Raw genomic sequence first — 9532 nt, 5'->3', positions numbered from 1 at the left:
TCTGGCCAGATGAGACTAAAATGTAACTTTTTGGCCACCAAGGAAAATGCTATGTCTGGCGCAAACCCAACACATCCCATCACCCCAAGAACACCATCCCCACAGTGAAACATGGTGGCAGCATCATGATGTGGGGATGTTTTTCCGCAGCAGGGACAGGGAAACTAATTTGAGTCGAGGGAAAGATGGATGGTGCTAAATACAGGGATATTCTTGAGCAAAACCTGTTTCAGTCTGCCTGTGATTTGAGACTGGGACGGAGGTTCCCCTTCCAGCAGGACAAAGACCCAAAGCATACTGCTAAAGCAACACTTGAGTGGTTTAAGGGGAAACATTTAAATGTGTTGGAATGGCCTAGTCAAAGCCCAGATCTCAATCCAACTGAGAATCTGTGGTCAGACTTGAAGATTGCTGTTCACAAGTGGAAACCATCCAACATGAAGGAGCTAGGGCAATTTTGCCTTGAGGAATGGGCACAAATCCCAGGGGTAAGATGTGGCAAACTCATAGAGACTTATCCAAAGCGACTTGCAGCTGTAATTGCCTCAAAAGGTGGCTCGACAAAGTACTGACTTTAGGGGGGTGAATAGTTATGCACGGTGAAGTTTTCTATTATGTTGCTCTAAATGTTGTTTGATTCACAATACAAAAAACACACAACTTCACAGTTGTAGACATGTTCTGTGAATGAAATGATGCACACCTTCAAACAATCCATTTTAATTCCAGGTTGTGAGGCAACAAAACATGAAAAATGCAAAGGGGGGGGGGTGAATACTTTTGCAAGGCACTGTAGGTGTGGGTTCATTCACAATTTGTTATTTTCACACTGGTGTGTATTCCCTAATTTGTATTATTATTAATCAGCGCCAATTGGACATATCATTCGATCTTTTGAATTTATGCTTATGAGTGTGGTGTTAACTCATTTGATTTGCCTATAGGCTGCTTATTTTGTTGTGCAAGACAGTTAGGTAAATTTGTCTGCTTTTTTAGTAGGGAGTACTTGTAAAATAAATTTGTGATATCTAGTACAGACCAGAAGGATAGCAGTCAGGCAATTTTTCATACATACATAACGGCATCGGCACCCCCGAACCTCATCCTGTGCTCTCTCCTCTGTTCTCCGACTGCTCCCCCACCCTTCCTCTTTCTCTCATGAGTTTTATACTATAATTTTGTCTATACATCCAATTAATCCCAATAGTATTACTAATTTATTTAATATTCGTAAATACTAGGCCCTCATTGGTCATCTGTGCTTTAGCCATAATATTGTCAGTATTCTGTGTTATCTTTTTGTTCCCATGTAGAATTCTAACATAATTGCACATTTAACCTTCATTTCTGATTATTGCAGACAAATGCTATCTTGAATTAACTATTTTGTTTATATAACTGAAACTTTCTGTCAACTATTCTGCACATGTTAAAACTGATACATTTTAAACCTATAATTCTTATTGCTAGAACAATGTATATAGCAGTTTAACCTATACATATCTCCACAGTTAATCTCTCATGCAGAGAAATAAAACACTAATCTCTACATACTTTTTAATACATCACTTAACATGCTTTCAGCTATATTATCAAACAAGATGGCTTCTGCATCAGACACACACTTGCTTACTTTAGAGAGAAAAGGGAAGGCCTTATCCTCTCTAGGCCTGAGGCCATTCGACAAATGCGGCCCTCTGCAATGCTCACAACTAATATATGTATATTCTTAATTATTTCTATATACGGTAAATTGCAGTGCAAGAAAAGAAAGTAACATGCAGATATTTGTGAATTGCTGAAGGAATATGTACGTCCACATATTTCTGTGTTATCACCACCCGAAGTTGGGAGATACTATCACAGTTGGGGACTATGAAGATTTAGGGGGAGTGCGAGACATGCCCTAGGCATATTTTTTTCAATAAAATAAATCCATTTTATTAAATGCATTCTACCTTTTAATTACATTAACAGAAAAAAAATACAATTTCTGATTGGTTGTTATAATAAAATTACCCAGTTAAGTGGTGAAAGCATGAGTGCAGACTTTTATTTTTTTTAAACCTATTTTACTTTTAATAAGATTGCATTGATCAGTATGTATTTTATTCTTTTTTTATCCATTTCTTCCTTTTAGTCGTTTTAGCACAGTAGGAGCCTTTAGATTCAACTTTTGTAGGAATATAATCTGTTCTTGCAATTGTTGCAGCCAGTGTTCTTTTTGCATCATTTGTTTGTCACGTTGTGCAATGTATGGTTCATTATGTAATATCAAAGGCATTTTTCTCCCTTTCATTGATTCAAAAGGTGACAAGCCTGCTACCCTTCAGTTTATGGCTTTGATAGATAAATAATAGCAGGTAATTGAGATACCCTGTACCATTTTTGTAAGAATACTATTTAAAGTCCTATTGATTCTGTCCACTGTCCCTGTTGCCTGTGGATGGTAGGGAACATGGAATTTCAGTTGCATTCCTACCTGGCCACACAATTGTTTCAAGATCTGTGAGGTAAGGGGTATACCATTGTCACTCTCAAACGTATGGGAAGCCTAATGTGGTAAAAACAGTTGTACGTAAAGTGACTGCTGGTGCGACTGCTGGTGCAGTATAGGTTTGACTCATTTGGAAAAAGTATTCACTATTATAACAACTAGTTTTGGGTTCATTGGATAAAAAGGAATAAATAAGTAAATGTACATATCCAGTGGACCTGTCAATTACCGTGGGACATCCATTTTGTAAACTGAACTAATATTTATGTGCATATATTATCTATTGCATTACATAACTCTACCTTCGGGTATGTCCATATGGCTATTTATTTCTTGAGGTATTGAGTTAGACATAGGTTCTGGCCTGTAAAATAGTATACAGTGCTGATGTTATTAATATTGTAGAAATAGATAGAATGGTCTATATTAGTGTTGGGCGACTAAATTCGGTGATGACTTAAGTGGCAGTAACAAACAGCATTTAATATGAAAATAATACCTAGGGCTATATTTATTAAAGTGCGGGTGTTTAGAAGTTGAGATGTTGCCCATAGCAACCAATATGATTCTACTTTTCATTTATCTAGCACCTTCTAGAAGATAATAGCTAGACTCTGATTGGTTGCTATGGCCAACATCTCCACTTCTAAAAACAGACACTTTAGTAAATATACCCCCTATAATAGCTTGTATGCATGTTTACTTCACAGGACATTGGAGAAATCACACTCCTAGAACACAGCAGAATGCTCAACAAATATATTCTTTTATGAAGAAATAAGATAACTCCCCCAAACTATATAGAGCATTATTTGTGGCCAAGTGTCATATACTGAGATATATCTTGTGCCAATTGTAATATTCAGGGCCAAATCTATCAAAGGCTGAGACAGGGCAGAGATTAGTGCAATTGCCTCGCCCCGGTAACACCTCTTACCTGGCTGCTGTATAGCAGCACAGAGGCAGTGGCACATCATGCAGGGACTGGGAGATGGATGAGACTGCTGCAGCAGCAACCTCCATGGACCCTCTGCAGCCCAGCACATAGCAGTGTGTGTTGGGCTGGGCAGGAAGGCTGCTGCCACTGAACAGCAGCAGTCTCCTCTCTCCCACTGTATGATGTGCCACTACGCTGCTACACAGCGGCCAGCAGTTGTGGGCGACATATCAACCACTGATATCTAGTGGCTAGCATAAATTACATCAAGGGTAGGCATCCTTTGGCACTAGTGCCGTTAGGCAGCACTTGATTATTCTTAGAGTGGCACCCATAAGGTTAGACCCTTTCCTAATAGGCTTTTTTTCCCTCCTCCAAAATCTGATCTTTCTCAGTGGAGATTTTTTTTGCTAGACCTTCTCCAAACCGAAGAACCAAAGCATGATTTCTTCATTTATTTATTTAGCTGTATGATCATCATTGTGTTACCTTTCTAAGCATGGTGACTTGATAAACAGAAAGAAAACATAATAAAGTACAAATGCAAGTCCTTTTAAGTCCATTTGAATAGGGAATCCCTTCTGTCCTAGTATACCGTGCTCTTCTCATGCTGTTATATCTTAGGTTAAGTATTAGATATGCAAAACCCAGTGTAGCCTGGGCCCTTGCTGAATGAACTTTGCCACATTAAGTCCTGCTCATAGGTGAATATCAGGTTTTGGGTATGGGATGCCGGCAGTCGGGATACCAGCTGTCAGAATCTTGATACTGGCATCCCGACAGGGCTAGCATACTGACACTTTTTGGTATGCTAACCCTCCCTCTTTGGTGCCTAACCTCCCCTCCTAGTGCCTGAACCTAACCTCCCCCTCCCCGCACCTAAACCTAACTCTCCCACCATAGTGCCTATCCTCCCCCTAGTGCCTAATCCTAGCCCTCCCCTCCACCCCACTACTTACCTTCAGTATCCCGGTGGTCGGGATGTCGACCTCGGGATTGTGAGAGGCATCGGGATTCTGGTGCCGGTAATATCGGTGCAGGCATCGTGGCCACCTGCATCCCAAATAACAGTACAATTCTGAAGCATGTCTTTGTCTACAGACTACATATTATCAATTAAACCTGAGCAAACTAACTTCAAATTTAGGAAGGATAGAGAAGCCACTGACATATTTTGCACTCATTATTAATTTGGAATTTGTTTGTATAAGTTGTAGTGGCAAGGGCGTATCTACCCATTGGCCAGGATGGCACTTGCCAGGGGCGCCGGCCGAGGTAGGGGGGCCACCCAGCGGTATCACACATGGCCAAGGGGTAGAATCGCATAGTAGTTCAGACAGAACTGCTTTCAGATTCTGTTCCTCCAATCACCGGCGGGGGTATAGGCGAAACTAAGGGGTGGTCCAGGGGTGCACCGGACCACCCATTAGCTTCTGCCGGCGATCCAAAATGTTCTTAATGTAATTAATGCCCGCCCAGTCAGGAACACGTTACCTCTGCCTGACCGGGAGGACCTGCAGCTTGTTCCCCAGCTCCGCCTCCTCTGCTATACTGCCAATAGGATCAGAGCACAGCGGTGATGTCATGATGTGGGGCAGTGCTTGATTATGTATAATGAGGAGAGGAGCTGTTTCCTCACCAGCACGCCATCTAAAAAGGCGGTGCACGGCATCTGAGACCCCCGCGGCAGCGGAGTCATGATGGCCACTCACTGCCTCCTGAGTCCCAGAGTGCCGGTGCGGCACACTCCGTGACATCAACACTGCTGCGCAGTGCATTCTGGGAACTGAGAGCGCAGGGGGGAAGTGAAGACCAGGGCCATGGGGGAGTGGCCTGACCTGGAGGTACAGAAGCAGGTGAGTCACTGGAGGGGGGGAGAGGGAGGAGAAGGGATTCACTGGAGGGGAGAGGTGATTCATGGGGGGAGGGGCATTACAAATTGTGGCTATGTGCAAAGGGCATTACAAATTGTGGCTATGTGTAAAGGAATTACAATATTTGGCATTATGTGTAAAGGCATTACAGTATGTGGAATTATGTGTAAAGGGCATTACAGTATGTGGCATTATGTGTAAAGGGTATTACAGTGTGTGGCATTATGTGTAAAGGGCATTAGAGTGTGGTATTATGTGTAACGGGCACTACAGTGTGGCGCATAATCTGCAAAGAGCATTACTGCATGGCATAATGTGTAAGGGCATTACTGCATGGCATAATGTGCAAGGGGAATTACTGCATGGCATAATGTGTTATAAGGGGCACTACTACAGTGTGACAATGTGTATAAGGAGCACTACGTGAATGGACTGTGTGGCATAAGGTACATACTCTGGCAGCGCCATATTCACAAACTGCTGCAGTGTAATGCGAGTAAGGGGCAGTAATGTGTGCATTACCACGTCCCTTCCCCACAAGGCCACACCCCTTTTGCAGAGCATGCTGTCCACAATTACAATATGGGGGCGCAAGTCCCTTACTTTGCCATGGGCGCTTGGAACCCTAGATGCACCCCTGTGTAGTGGTGGTGGCAGACCAGAAATTATTGGGGCTTTTAATGTTAAACGTCTGGCACCCAAGGAGAAGAAACATTGCCTACCGCTGAATTACAGAACCATACCTTTTGCAAGCAAAATATGCAAAGCTATATCTAGTGTCAAGTCTGCCATCATTGCAGATCCGGGTGCTGCATCTGAAGATGCAGCATTGGATCACCACCGCAGCCATCACCCAAGCTTAAACTTACTCAGAAAGGGCAACAGTACTGCTCAGCTTGGGCCAGGAAATCTGCATCTGCAGAAGTGGCTCCAGCTACGATCCCCACGGCAGGATGAGTTGGAGTGCTTGCCAGACATGGCGATCGGTTCTCCTACTGCCCCGTGAATCTCTGTCTGTGGGACCGATGGGGTTCAAGTCTCAATATTACATCAGGCATCACAAACCATTCTCTGTGACCTTCTGGCCACCAGTTCCTTAACAAAGGGGGATAGAGCAAGTGGATATGCTATACACGGAAAGCAAAAGGTAGTGAGTTTAGAACACATAAAAAAGCACAATATATTCAGCTACATAATTTCACCCATGCCCCCTGGATTTATTTGATGGATACTTTTCTATCAGGCTTTGGAATGATTATTACTACCAAGCACTATATCACTTTTTTCTGTTTGTTTCTTCGCTGTCTCTGTTTACACCCAGAGGTGTTTTGTGGGCGATGTTTTTATTTGTGTACTGTGGGTCTCATTCAGACCCACTCACGAGCGGGTCGATGTTTCCCAAATGTGCATGCGCACGACGGAGGCACCTCCGTCGTGCGCATGAGCGAGACCCGAATAACGACGGGGTAGCCGTCGTTATGGGTCTCGCACCAAAGGGGGCGTGCTGTCGATGGTGATTGACAGCACGCCCCCTTTGGTGGGCGTGCTGGGGGCGTGGCTGCCCAGACGGGGGCGTTCCCATGGGAACGCCTACCACCTGGGTCCGGCCCCACTGACATCACTAGTGATGTCAGTGGGAGTGATTTTGGCTCTGATAGAGCCAAAATCACTCCAGGGCTTGCGGCAACGAGACCCTACCACAAGGGTCTCGTCGCAAGCCCGATGGTCGCGATGGTCTTGACCATCGCGACCATCATCATGGACGCTCGCATAAGCTGTGGGTGGTAACCCACAGCTATGCCATCCACAGTTATACGAGCGTCCAAGAGGCCGCCTCGCAAAAAAAAAAAACACGCCCTGATTCAGAGCGGGCGCTCGTTCAGAGCGTCCGGCTCTGAATCAGGCCCTGTGTTACATTTTAATGTTTATGTTTTAATACATTGTAGAAAAACTTTTGTTTCCATTTCAGTGAGTCTATTTGATACATTTATAACCTGTATCCCAGCGCTGTCTTTTCTTAATATGTTCTTTACCATTTGTTGTGCAGTATGCTGAGTAGTGTCCTTAGTATATATTTTACCAGGGCTATTCCTCCCTTTATCTGTCTTCGTATACAGTATTGGTACTATATTTCTTACAATTAAGCATCACTGTGTAAAGTTAATATTCTAGAACCACTAAAAGGACAAAGCAAGCCCCACTCGCTAGTGGACCAGTCTTACAGTCAACTAAAGTTATTGTTACCTCGCTGTAGCGACTTTAGTTACAAACTTCTTTTGTGACAGCATTTCTGAGCTCATTGATCTTTTTATTGTTTTCATATTTGTACAAACAGCATTGTTACTCAGTTTGAGTGTGTGCTTGTAGGTGTAGATGTGATTACTGCATGTTTTAGGGCATCTAACCACACTTGAGTTATTACTGGCTAAGCGGATGGAGCCATTATTACTTGTTATTTATTGTTATTTCACTGCTTGTCAGCTGTATCAATGTTATTATATGCTGTGGAATCTTAATCTTCAAAGTTTATGTAGACCTGTATTAACTTACTGCTAATCGCCATATAACTTTCATTGTCATTGATAATCAATGTCTGTTATTATTCTTATCATAGGATGTGTACGGTAGTGTTCCTTTGTCATCCTCTTCCTATGTTCCTATAAGTGTTAATATTTCAATATACTGTACACTGATAAAAAAAAGTAATCTAAAATAAAATATAAAATATTGCTGAGGTGGCTGAGCGATACCCATTGGCCTTAGTAATAGTGGCTCAGATCAGGCCAGTCTCATGGGTAGGCGAAGGGCCGGATTAAGGTTTGTAGGGGCCCCTACCAATACAATTGTCAATACGGTATGCTGGTACACATGTGTTAAACACACTAGTGACCCCAGTTCACATTATACCACACAGACACCTCAGTTCATATATGCCACAGTGCCCCTATGCTGGTTTTGTAGCTATGTGTGGAGGCCCCTGGGCAACCGCCCCGGCTGACCTGTTGTTAATCCGGCATGGGGTGGCTCATGCAAGACCATCTACCCAGTTTCTAAATGCTACATGAAACTGAGGACCTCATTCAGAGTCGGTCGAAGCGGCCGCACGGTCGTACGCCACCGATGTTCGCTATACTGCGCATGCGTAAAGTTCGCAATGTGCGTGCGCAAACTAGCCGATACGATCAGAAATTTCTCTCTCCTTGAACACAGCCAGGTCAGTAGTTTGAGTAACAGATGGAGGCGTTTGTGGGTGGCAACAGGGGAAGGTGCTTGAAAACGGGGGAGTGGAGATCTGAACGCAGGCGTGCCTCATTATGCGAACGGCATTTTATGGGAGTGCATACGGATTATGGGAGTGCATAATTAACAAAGTAGCGTCATGGCACATGTGACATGGGAGGTTTTTACACTGACATGATCGTAGAGCTTAAGAGAGGGTATGGTCAACCTTAAGCTCTACGACCAGTTCCGATGGTTCCCGATGGTCTCGATTAATCCTTTTATGCCCGGAGATGACGTGCAAAGCGTACGAGAAGGGGGCGTATTTTTTTGGCTTCCGACCGCTTCCTCCCCTTGGTCGGCCAACTACCAATCCGAACTTAGGGGCGCAACTTGCGAGGGAATCATTTGAATATCCGGCCCCTTTTTCTGTACAACCGTTCGACCGACTCTGAATGAGGTCCTGAATGCCCAGGCTTGAACTGTAAGTTCCACTAATAAACATTTGCATACTGTAGATAGTATAATAATTTTCGGTGTATGAAACAAGAGGAGGCACAGTACATAGGGCAGGAAGAGCCTTTAGGTGAAATAGAAAGATAATCCATATTACCGATGACACATCATGTAAATCTAATATCTTGCACTTATGACACCTTATGCATTTCATGACATAATGTTGTACAATACAGATGGGTGTATATATGCATTGTCATTTTACATTTTCTCCACTAGAGGTGCAGTAAATTTCTCCATGTGGAAATAATCAATCTGTTTGCTGCATTTGCTTTCAACTCTAAATAAATGCATATCTGTTTCCTGAAACACTTCCAAAAATCTGTCATTTTGCACATGTGCTTACTACAAAACTGACTCTACAAGAAAGGTTAGGGCACATATGGAAGTAGTGTAGTGTTACTTAGTGCCTTGTGTGCCATAGACCCTCAGGGACTGACTTGTTTGGTTTTGCAATAGAACATATTTCATTTGTGCTTTTAGGACTAA

This window comes from Taudactylus pleione, unplaced genomic scaffold, assembly GCF_031769625.1.
Source record: "Taudactylus pleione unplaced genomic scaffold, aTauple2 ptg000039l, whole genome shotgun sequence".
Lineage (NCBI taxonomy): Eukaryota > Metazoa > Chordata > Amphibia > Anura > Myobatrachidae > Taudactylus > Taudactylus pleione.
This window is presented reverse-complemented; position numbering follows the sequence as displayed.